This window comes from Sciurus carolinensis, chromosome 4 (genome assembly GCF_902686445.1).
Source record: "Sciurus carolinensis chromosome 4, mSciCar1.2, whole genome shotgun sequence".
Lineage (NCBI taxonomy): Eukaryota > Metazoa > Chordata > Mammalia > Rodentia > Sciuridae > Sciurus > Sciurus carolinensis.
Window position 1 is genome coordinate 73134928 of NC_062216.1, and position 19120 is coordinate 73154047.

At 40.2% G+C, this 19120-nt stretch overlaps 1 pseudogene; it reads right to left on the reverse strand.

The window, feature by feature from the left end:
• Positions 1 to 19120, reverse strand: part of LOC124982751 (antigen WC1.1-like) — a 314961-nt pseudogene that overhangs the window by 85361 nt on the left and 210480 nt on the right.

The following is a 19120-nucleotide window of genomic DNA, read 5'->3' on the forward strand; positions in this document are numbered from 1 at the left end:
CTGTGGCCACCAGTGCTGCAGTTCTATACCACACCATGAATACACAGTCTGCCAAGGCAACACAGAGCTGGGCAGGGACCAAGCCCCTCAATGCTCTGAGCTGCCTACTGCTGAGGTGGACTCAAGGCCCAAGATTCCTGCAGCCAGCCACAGGTGATGCAGGCTCCTCTTGAGTCTGTCCCACTAGCACACAGGTCTTGCTCTATTATTTCTGTTCTACATTTGAGGCCTCTAATTTCTGCTCAGTGCTGTGCATGATCATGGTGGACCTGGCACTGAGCCTTAAGGAAAAGTCCTGTGCATGCTCTGTACCCTTGATCCTTAGAGAGTCTTGGTTTCCCCTCTTCTGCTACAGATTGGAGGAGTGGTGGTATAGAAAGTCTCTTTGCTGCCCAACTAAACACAATTCCGTGGTCTCAATCTGAGGTTACTGGAATAGGGGCAGAGTTGTTGGGCTCTGCCAAGCACCAGGTTTCCCTGTGGCACACCTCATCCTGGGTTTCAAGTCTAAATTCTGGGCTTAATTCACTTTTTCTTGTCCAAGAAGGATGCATCTCTCTTCATGCTGGGCTGCTTGAGGTTGGGGAAAGGGCAACTCTTATCTTCTTTCCTCCTTCAATGTGTCTTTTCTTTATCACAGTACAAGCAGGCACTTACCAGGTTCATTGTGTCTTAACAGGCCAGTTTGGTGTGTGAATAACTGTTAATGTGGTTTATTTGTGAGGGATAACTGAATAGCCACCTTGATCTGAGTCTTAAACTACATAATCTGTTAACATAATAAATATGCATTAATATTTTATGGCTTCCAAAATTGATCTGCCATCACAGGGCTAAATGCATCTCCCTAGCATGAGTTTATACAGATGTTGCTTCAAAAAAGAAATGCAGAGAATCTACTGTAGTAATGATGGAAGGAAAACCTGTGACTTAGTGCATTTCACTCAGATTTCTCTGACCATTCCTGCCAAAGAATTAAGAAATCTGATGTCTGAAACTGGAAAGGAGATTTCCAACTTTGTGGTAATCCTGAAATTCCCCTGTGATTTGTTTAATCCTATCCCTGTACCCATACACCTACAACCCAGTGCAAAAACATCTCTTGTTATACATATATAAATACTCAGTCAACTGAGAAAAGCAAGTCCCATTCTTGTCTGTCTTTTGAAAAGAGGATATGTGTGGTAATTTATAGGTAACCTTTAAATAGTAAATTGCAGAGACAAAATTATGAAAATGATTTTAAGTAGAATGATTCTACAAAAAAAATCCCTCTATTGTGTCAAGTACGACTACAGAATAGGGATAGGACAACATTTGAGTATTAGAAGAAAGAATTAAAAAAGCCCATCATATCCTGCTGTTTCAAGCACTCAGGTTCCATGGGGACCACTTAGTCCTCTGTGGCTCATCCATCTCATATTTCCCCAGGATCAGATACACACTTTTGGTCCTTTCCATTCTCTTAGGCAGTGGAGAATACACAGAACATACCTGAGCAGATGACACCTGCATCTTCATAGTGCCCACAGTCGTGCTTTCCCCAGCCCCGTGAAGGGCACTGCCACACATGGGCCTCCTCTCCTGTGCAGTTCAGCTCTTCCAGCCAGATGGGCCCTGACCCCTCTCCAAAGTGAGCAGAGATGGTGGCCTCCAGGGCCACTCCACAGCCTAGCTGTCTGCAAACCACGTGGGCGTCACCCAGGTCCCAGCTGTCATCACAGACAGTGCCCCAGGAATGCTGGTGAAGGATCTCCACTCTGCCTGCACAGCGACTGCTCCCGTCCATCAGTCGAAGTTGTGGGGTCTCTGAAGAGAAAGAATCATGTCAATGGTTTTATTTACAAAGAGTGAGTTTTCTTATCCCATGGTGCTCCCTCCCCCAAGTAAGCATCCACTTTCAGAGTGCAGAAATTTATGGGTAAGATGTGGAGTCACTAAACTAGGGCAGTAACTCAGTCTCTTTTGCTACCAAAACAAGTACGAAAAAATATTGCATGTCAAAAAGAACCATAAAATGGAATTAGACTCAACATAATCTAGTTAGTGATGTGAGGTAGGAATTACTATGTAGTTCCTACCAGAGTTTATCCTGTTTTTGACAGTTCTGCATGGGAGGTGACAAGACAATTCTAGCAAGGTCAGGTTTTCTACTTTGAGTAGTTAAAAGTGTCTTTTGAGCTTCTCCAGGTTCTCGGAACAGAACTGGCCCGCTAGTGAGAGCCTTTCTGACCAGAACAAGCTCCGAGTCCTGGAGCCACTGCAGCGCAACGTACTCCGGCACACAAGCAGCTTCAGGGACCAGGAGAGGGCAGCCAGAGACCCCACCAAGTAGCCTGGACCCCTGCGGTGGGAGGCGCCTTTCAAGTCTAGCTTCTCAGACCAGACCGCCCAGTGAGAGGTTTTCTACATAGAACCAGCCACAAGTCCCCGAACCAACAGAGAGCTTCCATCTGCAAGCAGCCTCTGGGAACAGGGCAGGGCAGCCAGAGACCTCTTCAGGCGGCTCTGCCCACTCCGGCTGCAGGCTCTCTTCACGGGGCGATCCAAGATGGCGGCCTAGAGGGAGACTGCACCCCCAGTCGCGCCAGAACCCAGGAGTTAAGAAGGGGAGGCATTGAGAGACTCGGACTGAAATAGAGCCACAGGTGAGTCTGCCCACTGGGTAAAGCTCAGCCCGGGTGGCAGGCCCAGATAGAGGTGGCTTATCGGAGCTGGCAGGACAGCTAGAGTCTTCCCAAGGTAGCCTTCCACACTCCGGCAGTGGGCTCCTCCCACACGGCCAGCTGCACGGTGCAGGCCCACAGTGAGAGCCTTTCCGCACACAGCCAGTTCTAAACCGTGGAACCAGTAGGGGGCTAGGGGCAGTTTTCTTCGGATGCGCTGCTTTATCAGATTCCTCCAAGACATCAGGCTACTGAAGGCTGGGAGGTGATACACTGGAAATCTACTGGGACACTATAAGCCAATAGAGGAAATCTGCAATATCTCAGGGTCCCACTGACAGCTGACCAATATGAGAAAACAAGGGAAGAAATGTCCCAAGCAAACCTAGATACTACATCAATAAAACCCAATGACAGCACAGCAGAAGAAATGTCAGAAAGGGAGTTCAGAATGTACGTAATTAAAACGATCAGGGAAGCTAATGAGGAGATGAAAGAGCAAATGCAGGCATTGAAGGAGGAGATGAAAGAGCAAATGCAGGCATTAAATGATCGCACCAATCAACAGTTAAAAGACCAAATACGGGAAGCAAGACATCATTTCAATAAAGAGTTAGAGATACTGAAAAAAAAACAAACTGAAATACTTGAAATGAAGGAAACAATAAACCAAGTTAAAAACTCCATAGAAAGCATAACCAATAGGATAGAACACCTGGAAGACAGAACCTCAGACATTGAAGACAAATTATTTAACCTTGAAAGCAAAGTTGGCCAAACAGAAAAGATGGTAAGAAATCATGAACAGAACCTACAAGAATTATGGGATATCATGAAAAGGACAAATTTAAGAATTATTGGGATTGAGGAAGGCTTAGAGAAACAAACCAAAGGAATGAACAATCTATTCAATGAAATAATAACAGAAAATTTCCCAAATCTGAAGAATGAAATGGAAAACCAAGTACAAGAGGCTTATAGAACTCCAAACATACAAAATTACAACAGACCCACACCAAGGCACATTATTATGCAAATACCTAACATACAAAATAAAGACAGAATTTTAAAGGCCACGAGAGAAAAGAATCAAATTACATTCAGAGGGAAACCAATAAGAATATCAGCAGATTTTTCAATCCAGACCCTAAAAGCTAGAAGGGCCTGGAACAACAAATACCAAGCCCTGAAAGAAAATGGATGCCAACCAAGAATCTTATACCCAGCAAAACTTACCTTCAAATTTGATGATGAAATAAGATCCTTCCATGATAAACAAAAGCTAAAGGAATTTACAAAAAGAAAGCCAGCATTACAGAACATTCTCAGCAAAATATTCCATGAGGAAGAGATGAAAAACAACGATGCAAATCAGCAACAGGAGGCGCTAGCCTAAAGGAATAGCCAAATAAAGGAGAAACCAAATCATGTCAAAAACAAATATGAGTCAATTGACTGGGAATACAAATCATATCACAATAATAACCCTGAATGTTAATGGCCTGAATTCATCAATCAAAAGACACAGACTGGCAGATTGGATTAAAAAGAAAAATCCAACAATATGCTGCCTGCAAGAGACTCATCTCATAGAAAGAGACACCCATAGACTAAAGGTGAAAGGATGGGGAAAAACATACCATGCACACGGACACAGCAAGAAAGCTGGAGTATCCATCCTCATTTCAGATAATGTGGACTTCAAACCAAAACTAGTCAGAAGGGATAAAGAAGGACATTACATGCTGCTTAAGGGAAGCATAAATCAGCAAGACTTAACAATCATAAATATCTATGCCCCGAACATTGGCTCATCCACGTACGTCAAACAAATCCTTCTCAATTCCAGAAATCAAATAGACCACAACACAATAATACTAGGTGATTTTAACACACCTCTCTCACCACTGGATAGATCGTCCAAACAAAAACTGAATAAAGAAACTATAGATCTCAACAACACAATCAACAATTTAGACTTAAGGGACATATATAGAATATACCATCCAACAAAGAACGAATACACTTTCTTCTCAGCAGCACATGGATCCTTCTCTAAAATAGACCATATTTTATGCCACAAAGCTATTGTTACCAAATACAAGAAGATAGAGATACTACCTTGTACTCTATCAGATCATAATGGATTGAAATTAGAAATAAATGACAGAATAAAAAACAGAAACTTCTCCAATACCTGGAGATTAAATAATACACTATTATATGATGAATGGATAACAGAAGACATCAGGAGGGAAATAAAAAAATTCTTAGAAGTAAACGAGAACAAAGACACATCATATCAAAATCTCTGGGACACTATGAAAGCAGTACTTAGAGGAAGATTTATTTCATGGGGCGCATTCAAAAAAAGAAGTAGAAATCAACAAATAAACGACTTAACACTACAGCACAAAGCGCTAGAAAAAGAAGAGCAGACCAATACCAAAAGTAGTAGAAGACAGGAAATAGTTAAAATCAGAGCCGAAATCAACGAAATTGAAACAAAAGAAACAATTGGAAAAATTAACAAAATAAATAGTTGGTTCTTTGAAAAAATAAACAAAATTGATAAACCCTTAGCCACACTAACAAAGAGAAAGAGGGAGAAAACTCAAATTACTAAATTCAGAATGAACAAGGAAACATCACAACAGACACGAGTGAAATACAAAACATAATTAGAAGCTATTTCGAAAATCTATACTCCAACAAAACAGAAAACCTCGAAGACATCAACAAATTTCTAGAGACATATGAACTACCTAAACTGAACGAAATAACATACACAACTGAAATAAACCAATTTCAAGCAATGAAATAGAAGAGGTCATCAAAAGCCTACCAACAAAGAAAAGTCCAGGATCAGATGGGTTCTCAGCCGAGTTCTACAAAACCTTTAAAGAAGAGCTCATTCCAATACTCCTCAAACTATTCCATGAAATAGAAGAGGAGGGAACCCTCCCAAACTCGTTCTATGAAGCCAATATCACCCTGATACCTAAACCAGACAGAGACACAACGAGAAAAGAAAATTTCAGACCAATATCCTTAATGAACATCGACGCAAAAATTCTCAACAAAATTTTAGCAAATCGCATACAAATATATATTAAAAAGATAGTGCACCACGATCAAGTGGGTTTTATCCCAGGGATGCAAGGTTGGTTCAACATTCGGAAATCAATAAATGTCATTCACCATATCAACAGACTTAAAGTTAAGAATCACATGATTATTTCAATAGATGCAGAGAAAGCATTTGATAAAATACAGCATCCCTTCATGCTCAAAACACTAGAAAAAATTGGGGTAGTGGGAACATTCCTTAACATTATAAAGGCAATCTACGATAAGCCCATGGCTAATATCATTCTAAATGGTGAAAAACTGAAAGCGTTCCCCCTAAAAACTGGAACAAGGCAGGGATGCCCTCTTTCACCGCTTCTATTCAACATCGTCCTTGAGACTCTAGCCAGAGCAATCAGACAAACCAAAGAAATTAAAGGGATACGAATAGGAAAAGAAGAACTCAAACTATCCCTGTTCACTGATGACATGATTATATATTTAGAGGAACCTGGAAATTCCACCAGAAAACTTTTAGAACTCATAAGTGAATTCAGTAAAGTAGCAGGTTACAAGATCAATGCTCATAAATCCAATGCATTTTTATACATAAGTGATGAATCTTCAGAAAGAGAAATTAGGAAATCTACCCCATTCACAATAGCCTCAAAAAAAATAAAATACTTGGGAATCAATCTCACAAAAGAGGTGAAAGACCTCTACAATGAGAACTACAGAACACTAAAGAAAGAAATTCAAGAAAACCTTAGAAAATGGAAAGATCTCCCATGTTCCTGGATAGGCAGAATTAATATTGTCAAAATGGCTATACTACCAAAAGTGCTATACAGATTCAATGCAATTCCAATTAAAATCCCAATGATGTACCTTGCAGAAATAGAGCAAGCAATTATGAAATTCATCTGGAAGAATAAAAAACCTAGAATAGCTAAAGCAATCCTCAGTAGCATGAACGAAGCAGGGGGTATTGCAATACCAGATCTTCAACTCTACTACAAAGCAATAGTAACAAAAACGGCATGGTATTGGTACCAAAATAGACAGGTAGATCAATGGTACAGAATAGAGGACATGGACACAAACCCAAATAAATACAATTTTCTCATACTAGACAAAGGTTCCAGCAATATGCAATGGAGAAAAGATAGCCTCTTCAACAAATGGTGCTGGGAAAACTGGGAAACCATATGCAATAGAATGAAATTAAACCCCTATCTCTCACCCTACACAAAACTCAACTCAAAATGGATCAAGGACCTCGGAATCAGACCAGAGACCCTGCATCTTATAGAAGAAAAAGTAGGTCCAAATCTTCAACTTGTTGGCTTAGGATCAGACTTCCTTAACAGGACTCCCATAGCACAAGAAATAAAAGCAAGAATCAACAACTGGGATAGATTCAAACTAAAAAGCTTTCTCTCAGCAAAGGAAACTATCAGAAATGTGAAGAGAGAGCCTACGGAGTGGGAGAATATCTTTGCCAACCATACCTCAGATAGAGCGCTAATTTCCAGAATCTATAAAGAACTCAAAAAACTCTACACCAAGAATACAAATAATCCAATCAACAAATGGGCTAAGGAAATGAACAGACACTTCACAGAAGAAGATGTACAAGTAATCAACAGATATATGAAGAAATGTTCAACATCCCTAGTAATAAGGGAAATGCAAATCAAAACTACCGTAAGATTTCATCTCACCCCAATTAGAATGGCGATTATCAAGAATACAAGCAACAATAGGTGTTGGCGAGGATGTGGTGAAAAAGGAACACTCATACATTACTGGTGGGGTTGCAAATTAGTGCAGCCACTCTGGTAAGCAGTGTGGAGATTCCTCAGAAAGCTTGGAATGGAAACACCATTTGACCCAGCTATCCCACTCCTTGGCCTATACCCAAAGGACTTAAAATCAGCATACTACAGAGATACAGCCACATCAATGTTCATTGCTGCTCAATTCACCATAGCCAGATTGTGGAACCAACCTAGATGCCCTTCAGTTGATGAATGGATAAAGAAACTGTGGCATATTTATACAATGGAATATTACTCCGCAATGAAGAATGATAAAATTATGGCATTTGTAGGCAAATGGACGAAATTGGAGAATATCATGTTAAGTGAGATAAGCCAATGTCAAAAAACTAAAGGACGAATGATCTCGCTGATAAGCGGATGAGGACATATAATGGGGGGTGGGAGGGGTTAGCATTAGGTTTAGGGTTAGGTTTAGGGTTAGGGATAAGGAGAGCTGTAAGAATGAAGGAAAGAAGGACTGTATAGAGGGAAAAGAGGGGTGGGAGGGGTGGGGGGGACGGGAAAAAAATAAACATCATTGCCCTATGTAAACGTATGATTAATCAAATGGTATGCCTTGACTCTATGTACAAATAGAGAAACAACATGTATCCCATTTGTATACAATTAAAAAAAAATACATATATATTAAAAAAAAAAGTGTCTTTTTCTGAATGATTTCTGTAGTCTAAATGTAATAGGCCAGAATCTGTGTTGATGTTTTATAAAGCACACACACACTTGAAAGCTAATGGCCTGAGAATTTGAAGAATCAGTGCACAGGGGATAGAGTAAGGAACTGGGATGAGACCATCAGAAGCCTAAGGACAGCCATGAATCCAGGAGAAATCACAACAATATGGCCATTAAGTTTGAAAAATGAATGAACCATGGTTTACCTCAAAACATTTCACTAATGATTCTAGACTTTAGAGTTCAGATCAGATATGTAACATCAAAACTTGACCCACTTTAGGTAGACTGAACAACCTCCTAAAAAAAGTGATGTCAGATATTGACATTGCTCACTCCACTAGGAATCATACAATGTTACATTTTTCCCATCCAACCGAATCAAATGTATACTTGGGTTTCTTTCAGGAGGTGTTATTATTCAATAATTGGAGATTTTGGTAAAGAGGTAAATAGCAGAAAAGAGTACCTTGGTTGTGAGTCTGTGAGTGAAAAATGTTAGGGAACAAAGGGACAATTGTATTTTGAGAGGGAAAAAGAGGAACTTATAAAGAAGTTGTGAGGAATCGAAACAACATGGAGAAGCAGAAAGGTAGCCCAGAGAAAAGTACAAAGTAATTTAAAACTTCAACTCCAGCTGCAAGCATAAGGTAATTTAAAACTTTAACTCCAGCTGCAAGCATAAGAAAGCTGGAGAGTGCAGATTGCATGAATGGTGTCAGAAGACCAGCAAACTTACCTGTGGGAGAACAAGCTACAAGCTGTAGATTAAATCTGGGGAAGTGTTCTGAGAGGGGTACTCTTGTTCAACAAGCAAGCTTTAGAGTACCATACTATTTACATTACTGGGCAAGCTCTCAGGGTACTGTAACCTGGAGCTATCTTAAGAGGTGGCCATTGATAGGGACTAACCAGCTCTTGGGTTTAGACAAAATGGAGTAATAATGATTTTAGGTCCCTGGGCCACCCTGCCACAGGGATTGGGTAGAAGTTACGGTTGTAGAGTCTCAAACGGAAATAGTGCCTGATACAAACAAGCTGAGAGCATTCAATTGAAAGGGAGTGATGGAGGTCTCATTGGTAAGTGGTCCCACCCTCTGTGAAGAAGAGCAGTTCTAGCTGCACATGGTTGAACATAGGAACAATGTCCGAGGATTCAGACAATGTCTGTCAATCCACAACATTCCATGTCGCCTCTCCAGGATGGAACTCAGAGATTTGATTGCTTACACTATTTTCCACAGACTTTTCAGGGATTCACCATGGCTAGGACACTTGGCACACCACAATGGGCACCTGCTAGATGCCTCTAGAGCAAGTGTGTGCCCACTGTTGGGTCTGCAAACCACTGAAGGAAGGGTTTACTTAACTTTTGACATGCCTCCAGGTTTCCAGACAAAACCCCTGAGGGTTATTATGGCCTGTTTTCTCAACATTCCCTTAATCTCCTTGACAGGAAATGAGGAGCACAGTATAGTCAACCTATTGCCCCCAATCCTAGCATGTTTGGTGGGAAGAGAGGAACTGCAACTGGTTTCTTTTGCAACCTACTAACCCCAGTATATCTGGTGGATTCAAACGTTAGATGACCTGGAAATGGTATCTCCAATGCAAATACTTTGGCTGGAGGAGTTTTTGACACAGCTTTTTCTTTTTCATTTGTTATATTTTTCTTACTATTATTTAATTAATTGGTTTTTTAACTCTTAAAATGGATTTTTCTCTCTTCTTTCTTCTCTGTCTCTCTCTCTCTCTCTTTCCCTATCTCTCTCTCTGTTGAATGGTTATTGAACCCAGAAACACTTTACCTCTGAGCCACATCCCACTGGATTTTCATTTTACTTATTTATTTTTTTGAGACAGGGTTTAACTTAGTTGGACAGGGCCTCACTATGTTGGTGAGGCTGGTATTGAACTTGTAATCCATCTGCCTCAGCATCCACAGCCCCTAGGATTACAGGTGAGTGCCACCCTATCTGGGTAATTTTTCTCTCTCTCCTTTTTTTTTTTTTCTTAATTTTCCTTCCTCTTTTTTTTTTTTTTAATTCCCCCTCTTCCTTCCCTTTTATTTTCCATCTTCAATCTTCTTTATGGAAATAATTTTTCTTTTAGTAATTTTTGACTTTCTTGTTCATTCTATATTTGTCCTTCCCTTTATCTATTGTCACTGCTGTTTTAGTTATTACTGAGTATAAGTGGTTATTACTGTATTTCTATAGCGTTTTTTTATTTAATTATTTATTTGGTATTGGAAATTGAACCCAGGGGAATTAACCGCTGAGACACATTCCAAACACTGTTTTTGAATTTTATTTAGAGACAGGCACTTACTGAGTTCCTGAGGCTGACTTTGAACTCCCTGAGATTCTGAGCTGCTGTGATTATAGGCGTGCACCACCGTGTATTTACTGCTATTGTTTTCTTCTTTCTGAGTTATGCTGGTGGTCAAATGAAGAACCTTGAACATGGGTGTGTACTTTGCCACTAAGCTATAACTCCAGTCAATCTAAAGAGGTTGCACCTTACTGAAGCCATGACGATTGCTGCTGAAGTGTTGGTGGATATTTCAACTTAATGAATAGCGAAGGAAGACATTCACATCTGACGAGCCAGCTACAAGTAGACATAACTCCTGCTCCTGGACAATCTCCAGCTTAAGAACACTAGAGAGAAATAATTTAAATGTGGAAAAAATGTCCCGAAGGAACTGAGCATAGGTTGCCACCATATCCCTTCAGACCAAACACTAAAAACAATAGTGGAAAAATAACCACAGAGAGAATGCCCTACATACAGTGCTGCCTATATCAACATGCCTGACCTACCAGAAAGACCCCAATTTGAATGAGAACTGCAGAGAACGATGTCATGTGCTCTGACACAACACCTGGAGTTTGAAAACCCATTATCACCATCCAAAGAAGCCACAGAGAAACATCCTACAATGGATGTCCACTTGGAATTAATCTCAACCCTACAGGACACCTGCATCCTAAGGCACATCATCAAGAGAAGGCTGCTTACCAAGAAGAACCTCATATAACATATTTCTAAGCAGAATCACCGAAGGCCAGGAGGGCAGGAGTGATGTACACACAATCTTGAAAGGAAACAGCTGCCACCTACATGACCATGTTCAGAGAAGTTGTCCTTCAGAATCAAAGGAAAATAGGTCCTTTGAAGATAAGCATCAGTTAAAGGAATTTTGTACCACTGAACCTGCATTGTAGAAGATGATCCCACACACAAAGTAAGGCAAGACAACCTAGCCATGAGAGCATAGGAAATAATAAATCTCACTGGAAGGGTGGATAAATCAATGAGAAAGTGGAAAAATGAAACAATAAAAATTCAATAAATCATCAAAACCCCAAGAAGAATGAGGAAGAAAGACATGACCATAGATTATTCAAACTGTCCAGAAGAAAACAACAAAATACAGGAAATACTACAAATCTTTCAATAATAACTGAGTGTACGTGGTCTGATTCTCCAATTAAAAGATACAGACTGACTAACTGCATTAAAAATCAAGTGCCAACAATTTTCTGCCTGCAAGAAACTCACCACACAGGCAAAGACATATACAGATGAGTACACAGTGATTGAAAATGATATTGAAAGCAAATGAATGAAATCAGAGAGCAAGCAAAAGTAGTTGTATTAATATATGAAGAACACACTTCAGAATCAGTCAGAAGAGACAAAGAAGGTCACTACATATGGTTAAATGGAATAAACCATAAAGAAAATATAATAATTACAAACAAATATTCTCCAAAGAAAAGAACATCGAATTTTATTTAAACAAACACTTACAGGATATAATGAGAAAACAAACATCAATACAACACTAATGGTATCTTAATATCCCATCTCACTTATAGATTTGACATTCAGAGAAAATCTCAACCAACAGGAAAACATGATAGTTACACTAACATAATAAATCAAATGGACTTAAAAGAATTCAATAGAATATTCCACCCAACATCTTTAGAATACACATCTGGGGAAACAGGATTGGTAAGGAAGAGTAGAGAGTCTGAGGTCAACCAAGAATGTGTCTAAAATTTGTAATTTGAACAGAGAAATTGCAAACTTGTAAGACAGAATAAGAACAACCAATAAGGTATAGTGATTACATGATGAAAAAACAAAGTAGACAGCTTAAGTTTTCTGTTTTCCAGGGATATTTGAGGCAAGATCATCATTTAAGTGTATGGTGGGGTTAAAATATCAGTGTGGGGAGATCAGGGAATTTTTAAAGTGACATGTTATGGAGATGGCAAGAGCACATGTGAGAGAAAAACACTAGACTATGGGGCCAGTGTGGCGGGTCAATCAGAGATTGGATCACAAATTCAAAGAGACAAGCAGGATAATTTTACACTATAACAGAATTTGGTACCTGTCCAAGATTCAGCAGTCCTTGCCTAGTCTAGCAGAGTCAGGGAAGAGTTGGGTAGTTGAAAAGAGTAGGGAAGTTAACTCAACCATTTTTGTCTTTGACAAATAAAGATGAGTCCAGGGAGTTGAGTGTAGATGAAAGGGGAGGATTATAATGAGGGATCATGTTGTCTAACCAGGGTAAGAAGAACATGTGCAATCATGAGGAGAGCAGAAAACTAAAAAACAGATAAGGTAAAACATTTGGAATCTGCATAAGGATGAAATATCTGGAAAAGGAGTTTAAAGATTATGCACCATAGCTGGGCTTGGTTGCTGGGAGGCCAAGGCAGGAGGATCACCAGTTCAAAGCCAGCCTCAGCAAAAGTGAGAGCTAATCAACTCAGTGAGACCCTGTCTCTAAATAAAATACAAAATAGAGCTGTTGATGTGGTTCAGTGGTCAAGTGCCCCTGAGTTCAATCACCAGTACTCAAAACAAACAAACAAACAAATAAAAAACCAAGAAAATATGTATCATAAGGAGAAGAAGAGGCAACCATCAGAGAAGAGAGCAATGCAATCAAGATCTCAGGTTTGACAGTTAGTGATGGTCAACAGTGTGGCCATACACAGAGGTGGGGTGTGAAGGGAATGCTTCAAAGGGAGAAAGTCAGGACTGGAGAGGCCAGGATGTTGTCTCCGTTGTGTTCCAGGATGCCAGTAGCACCAGGAACAGGAGACAGAGGAGCCTGGTGAGCCTGGTCCTGCAGCCTTCCTGGATGAGGTGGAGTGACTAGGCTGAAGAGTGACACCAACAGAAGTGTTGGCTGGTGCCACCTTATGGGGAAAACTTCAAATAGCTGGATATGGAAAAAAAAATAAAGTTTTGAAAATGACAAGGGAAAGCAGGAATATTTATATTCTACAGTAAGATGGATAATCATAAACTTATTTTAATATTTGACCTGGAAGAAAAACCATCTTGAAATGGAAACACAGAGCCTCCAAATGATAAGGACATCATTGTTTTCAGAGGACAGCCAGGTTTTTTGTTAGAACATGAAATTGAAGGGGACATTACAGGTGTTAAGAAGAAGATGATAGGCTCCAGGTTCCAACATGCCTCATGGAATGTTTCCTGGGAGAGGCATGGAGTGGGCATATTAATGTCCAGTAGTACATGGATAAAGTCTCAGAGGAGGTAAGATCAACCAAGAAGACTGGGACTGTGAGGAGATGACAAGAAGAAAATAAGGGAAGTTCAGGTCCCTCATCTCAGCAATTCCCCATGTGTGCAGAGGAGAAGATGAACACATGGCTTTTCAACAGGATTGTTATTGGGGCCATGCCTTGGAGGGAACTCGAGGTCTTCTTTGTTTTTTTTTTTTTTTTTTTTTTTTTTTGCGGTACTGGGGATCAAACTCAGGGCCTTGTGCCTGCGAGGCAAACACTCTACCAGCTGAGCTATCTCCCCAGCCCTCGAGGTCTTCTTAACCATCTAGGTAATCATGCATCTCTCTCCCACCCTCCTGCTCTGCTCATGATGGGATTTTATCAGAACTTCAAGGTCACCATGCTGCTCCCACCTCATTTTTTTCACTAACCAAATAAATGTTCTAATTACTTCCTTCATTGGAACCCTAATCCTCCTTTAGTTCTCAAACTATATATGATTTCTCTTTCTCTCAAAGCATGCATTTCCACAGCACCTTCCACTTCTTTATGCCTGGTGTGTGTTGTCAGGTTGGAGTGTACACTCCTTGAAGGTAGGGTTAATATTTCCTTCTTGTCTCTGTCCTCCTTCCTGGAATTAAGTTTCTACTTACAATTCACTGGATTACTTACCATCATCAAATGGCCTGAGAGGTTGTCTGACTGTTGTACATGGATTTCATAGTACACAGCCCACTAGTTTTGGGTTCCCCAAGGTGCCTCTCACTCACTTGAAGGTGCTTACTCCTAACCTCAGTCTCCTCATCCGAAATAAATGATCACCATAATACCTACCAACAGTTGATTGTGAGGATTAAGCTACATTACCTTTGTGTGTGTGTGTGTGTGTGAGAGAGAGAGAGAGAGAGAGAGAGAGAGAGAAAGAGAGAGAGAGAGAGAGAGAGAGAGAGAGAGAGAGAGAGAGAGAGAGAGAGAGAGAGAGAGAAAACACAGTGATAGCACATAAAAAACAATATGTATACCTGAGGTCCAATCATTCACCCTCTCACTAACGAAATATAAGTTAATTACTGTAAACTAAGAGTACACTGGCCAAGTGCTTAGAAAGTTTATCAGAGTACAAGTTCATATTCCTGTATGCTCAGTTGAGGTTCCCTTGTACTTTTCATGTAAATTGCTATCATCACAAGTTTCCTTGTATCTACCTTTGAAACACAATTGAAAGAGGTGGATCAAGGAATATCAATCCAGTATTTATTTTTCAGACTCACTTCTACTAATCCGTTCTATATGAAGATATGAAATTTTCCTAACACAAACCTACAAGAATATGACAGAGACATAGAAGTAGACAGTAGGTCACCTGCACACGTGATATGAGCTTCCTCCTTTGAAGAACAGGATCTTTGTTTCCATGGGTCTGAAGGACACTGCCAGAGAGAGGCATCCATTCTCCGACAGCGGATTCCATCTACCCATCTGGGTCTAGAACCTTCCCTTGGAGGAACCAAGAAGTTCAGAGTCCCACTGTCCCCACAGCCAAGCTGTCTACAGATCAAGGACAAGGTCATGGCTTCCATGGGGCTGTGGCAGACACTGCCCCAGGTGTTGTTGTAGAAAACCTCCAGCCACCCAGTGCACTTCTGCTCCTCACTCACTATCCTGAGAGCCAGGAACTCTGAAATTGAAGGAGGAAAACAACACAGTGAGCATTCAACTCTTATGACTGTTTTTCCTTTATTCCTAATAGTGTGTTCTCATTGCTGATTATACTGAGTAAGTGCTCACTAGGGTGAAGACTGGAAGTTTTTTCCCTTTAACAGGTTTTGCTAACTTGTACCTCTCCTGTTTCTACACAAGGTAATAGTAGTAAGTGAACAGGCAGGAACACTCACCTGGGAGCTCTGCAGGAAGAGAACTCTGTATCTATTATCTGACTCTACATCTGACAGACTTTGAAAAACGAGGTGTACAGTGGTGTAGCAGAATAGTGGAGATCCAAATATGTCCACTTCCTTATCCTGGGAGTCTGTGAAGATGTTACCTCATATAGCAAAGGGGCTTTGCACACATGATCAAGGAAAGAATCCTGAGGTTTTTGAGCTGTCAGAATAGAGGAGGTGTCTCTCCTGGCTGCTTCATGGGGTGAAACCAAGAAAGCAGAAAGGCAGCTTCTCAGTAAGGTGGGTGAATTAAAAAAAAAAGGTCGGGCTTTACTGGGAGTTAATACTGGACATTCAAAAGAAACTGGTGACTCATGACTTTGGATATAATAAAATAAGGAGGAAACCCCAAGCACTGCAGCTCCTGCTACAGATGGAGGCACCAGCCAGAACAGTCCCTCCACAAGGAAGTGGAAGCCCAAGGGAGTGAAAGGAACCCACATTTTTAGGAGGTCTGAAGCACAGTTGGGTTCAGACAGTTTAGAGAGCAAAGACACGGAGTAAATTGAAAGGTGCACTGCACAATATCCTTGGGTGGCAAAGAAACCCCTCTCTCTCCCCGCAGGTGACAGAGGATGGAAGGATTCATTTTTCACTTGCAGCAGGGGGCCAGCATCTCTGAGGGCTGATTATTGTCAAACCCAAGTTTGTCCTGTTAAAGTCACGCAGCTTGACATAGAGTGTGCCAAGCAACCAGGAGGAAATGAACCCTGAGAGGGGTTTACACATGGGATGAGTGGTCGTGGAAACCCATCTGGCTCTCTCCTTGCCTCCAATCTGACTGCTTGCAGGACAAGTTGAGAGGCCAGGAATTTGAAAGGGCTTGTGGTGGGAGAGATTGATATTGGAGACTCAACTGAGACCAGGAGATGTGGGGTTCACAGGTGATGTGATGGACTAAGAATTGGTTCCTCCAGCACATGAGAGGAACCCAGGGGAGATCCCTGGGGTTTCGTCTTCCAGTTGTGAACTGGCAATTGCTGGGGCCTGGAGGTGCACTGATTTAAAATCCCCAGACCAATCGGGAATCATCAAAGGACGTGGAGGATACTTAAGTCTAAACCCCTGCCCCCAGGAGTTCCACCTCTGGCATGACCTCTGTCACTCTAACAAGCCCACCATGAGGGTGGAGCAAGTACCATCCTCCACATGACCTGATATAAGACCACTGAGAAAGGAAGTTGAGAATCTTTTGAACTCCAATGATTATCATTCTTTAACTTTTCATCAAGATCTTTTTATTTTTAATTTTTATTTTTTTGTCTAATTGTGACTGTAATGGTTCATGGACATTTACACACGTTCATATTTGTTTTCTTTTCCCATTTCTAGTATTTTAACTGCCAGTATTTTTTCATTGATCAGCTTTTTGAGGACCAGGATGTTTGATTAGTATATTTCAGTTTTGTTTTTATTTAAAAAATTTTTTAATTAAAATATTTACTTTAAATATATTATTTCCCTCACTTAACTGTTTCCCTTGATTCTCTTTTGCCCATTTCTTCTGCTATCAGCCAATCTGATGTTGTTTCTTTCTTTGGTCCTTTAAGTTTTACTTCTATCTTTTCTCTTCTTCCTTCATAATCATCACATCTTCCATCATTTCTGTTCTTCTCTGTTCACCATTTCAAATATAAACCATTTTGCAAATTTATTGTTTGTATTTTTGGCAGTAACTGATCATATTCTTTCTGTTAATCTTGTCAACATCATAGACATCATAGCAGAAACTATTTGGTTTAATGCTCTATATCATTTGCATTGTTTGTTCTTATTTGTCTCCCCCTAAATGGTGAGGTACTGGAAACCTTCAGGGGTGCTATAAGTCCACAGGATAGAATCTCTACTGCCTCAGATCTACACTGCTTGATGGGTAAACACAAAGCCTATGTGAAAAAATATGGAAAACATCACCCATGTAAACAAGGTACTCCAATAACAGAATTCACCAACATCACAGTGGAAGAAATGTCAGAGAAGGAGTTTAGAATGTACATAGTTAAACTGATCTGCAAAGTAAAGGACAGCAAGGAGTACCTTTGATCCAATGAACTTCCATTCTTTACCTCCCCCCACAAATTGTATGTTAGCAACCTCATATCAAACATTTGACCTTTGGTTTTTGGGGATTGGTTTATTTTGCATAGCATGATGGTCTCCAGATCCATTTTCTGAGAAATGTCATAAAGTCATAATTTTTATGACCGAGCAATATTCCATTGTGTATATATACACCACATTTTCTTTATCCAGTCATCTGTTAAAGGGCACCAAGTTTCGTTCCATAGCTTAGGTATTGTGAATTGAGCTGCTGTAAATATTGACATGGGGCTGCATCACTGTAGTAGGCAGATTTTAAGTCCTTTAGGTATATATTGAGCAGTGGGATAAATGGGTCAAATGGTGGTTCCATTTCAAGTTTTCTGATGCATCTTCCTGCTGCTTTTGAAAGTGATTGCACTGATTATCAGTCTCGTCAGTGAGGTATGAATGTACCCTTTCCCCATATCCTTAAAAACATTTACTGTTACTTGTATTCTTGATTGTTGTCATTCTGACTGGAGTGAGATGAACTCAGGGTAGTTTTAAATTTCCTTTCTCCAACTGCTAAAGAAGATTTTGAATGTTTTATCATATATTTTTCCCCTTTTGATTTCTTCTTCTCTGAAGTATTTTTCCAATTCTTTGGCTATTTTTGATTGGGTTATTTTTTGTTTGATTGCTTTTCTGGTGTTAAGGTTTTTGAGTTCTTTACATCTGCTAGAGATTAATGCTCTACCTCTCTACCTCAGGTGTAGGTGGCAAGGATTTTCTTCCATCCTGGAGGCTCTCTCTTCCTGCTCTTGATGGTTTCCTTTGCTATGAAAAAGCTTTTTAGTTTGATTCCATCCCATTCATCAATTCTTGATTTTACTCCTTGCACTTTAGTGTTCTTGTTGAGGAAGTAGGTTCCTAAGCCAACAGGATGGAGTGTTGGGCCTATCTTTTATTCCAGTAGTTGTAGGATTTTTGTTCTATTTCCTAGTTCCTTGATCCACTGCATTTTATGCAGGGCAAGGTTTAGGGGTTAAATTTCATTCTGCTGCATATGGATTTTCAGTTTTCCCAGCACAATTTGTTGAAAATGAGTACTTTTCTCTAATGTATGTTTATGGTGCCTTTGCTCATTATGAGATAACTATATTTAAATGGGTTTGTCTCTTTATCTTCTACTCTGTGCCATCGACCTTTATGTCTGTTTTGGTATCAATATCATGCTGTTTTGTTACTGTAGCTCTGTAGTATAATTTAAGGTGTGGCACTGTGATGCCTCCAGTTTCACTTTTCTCACTAAGAATTGAAAAGTACACAACTCTTTCTGG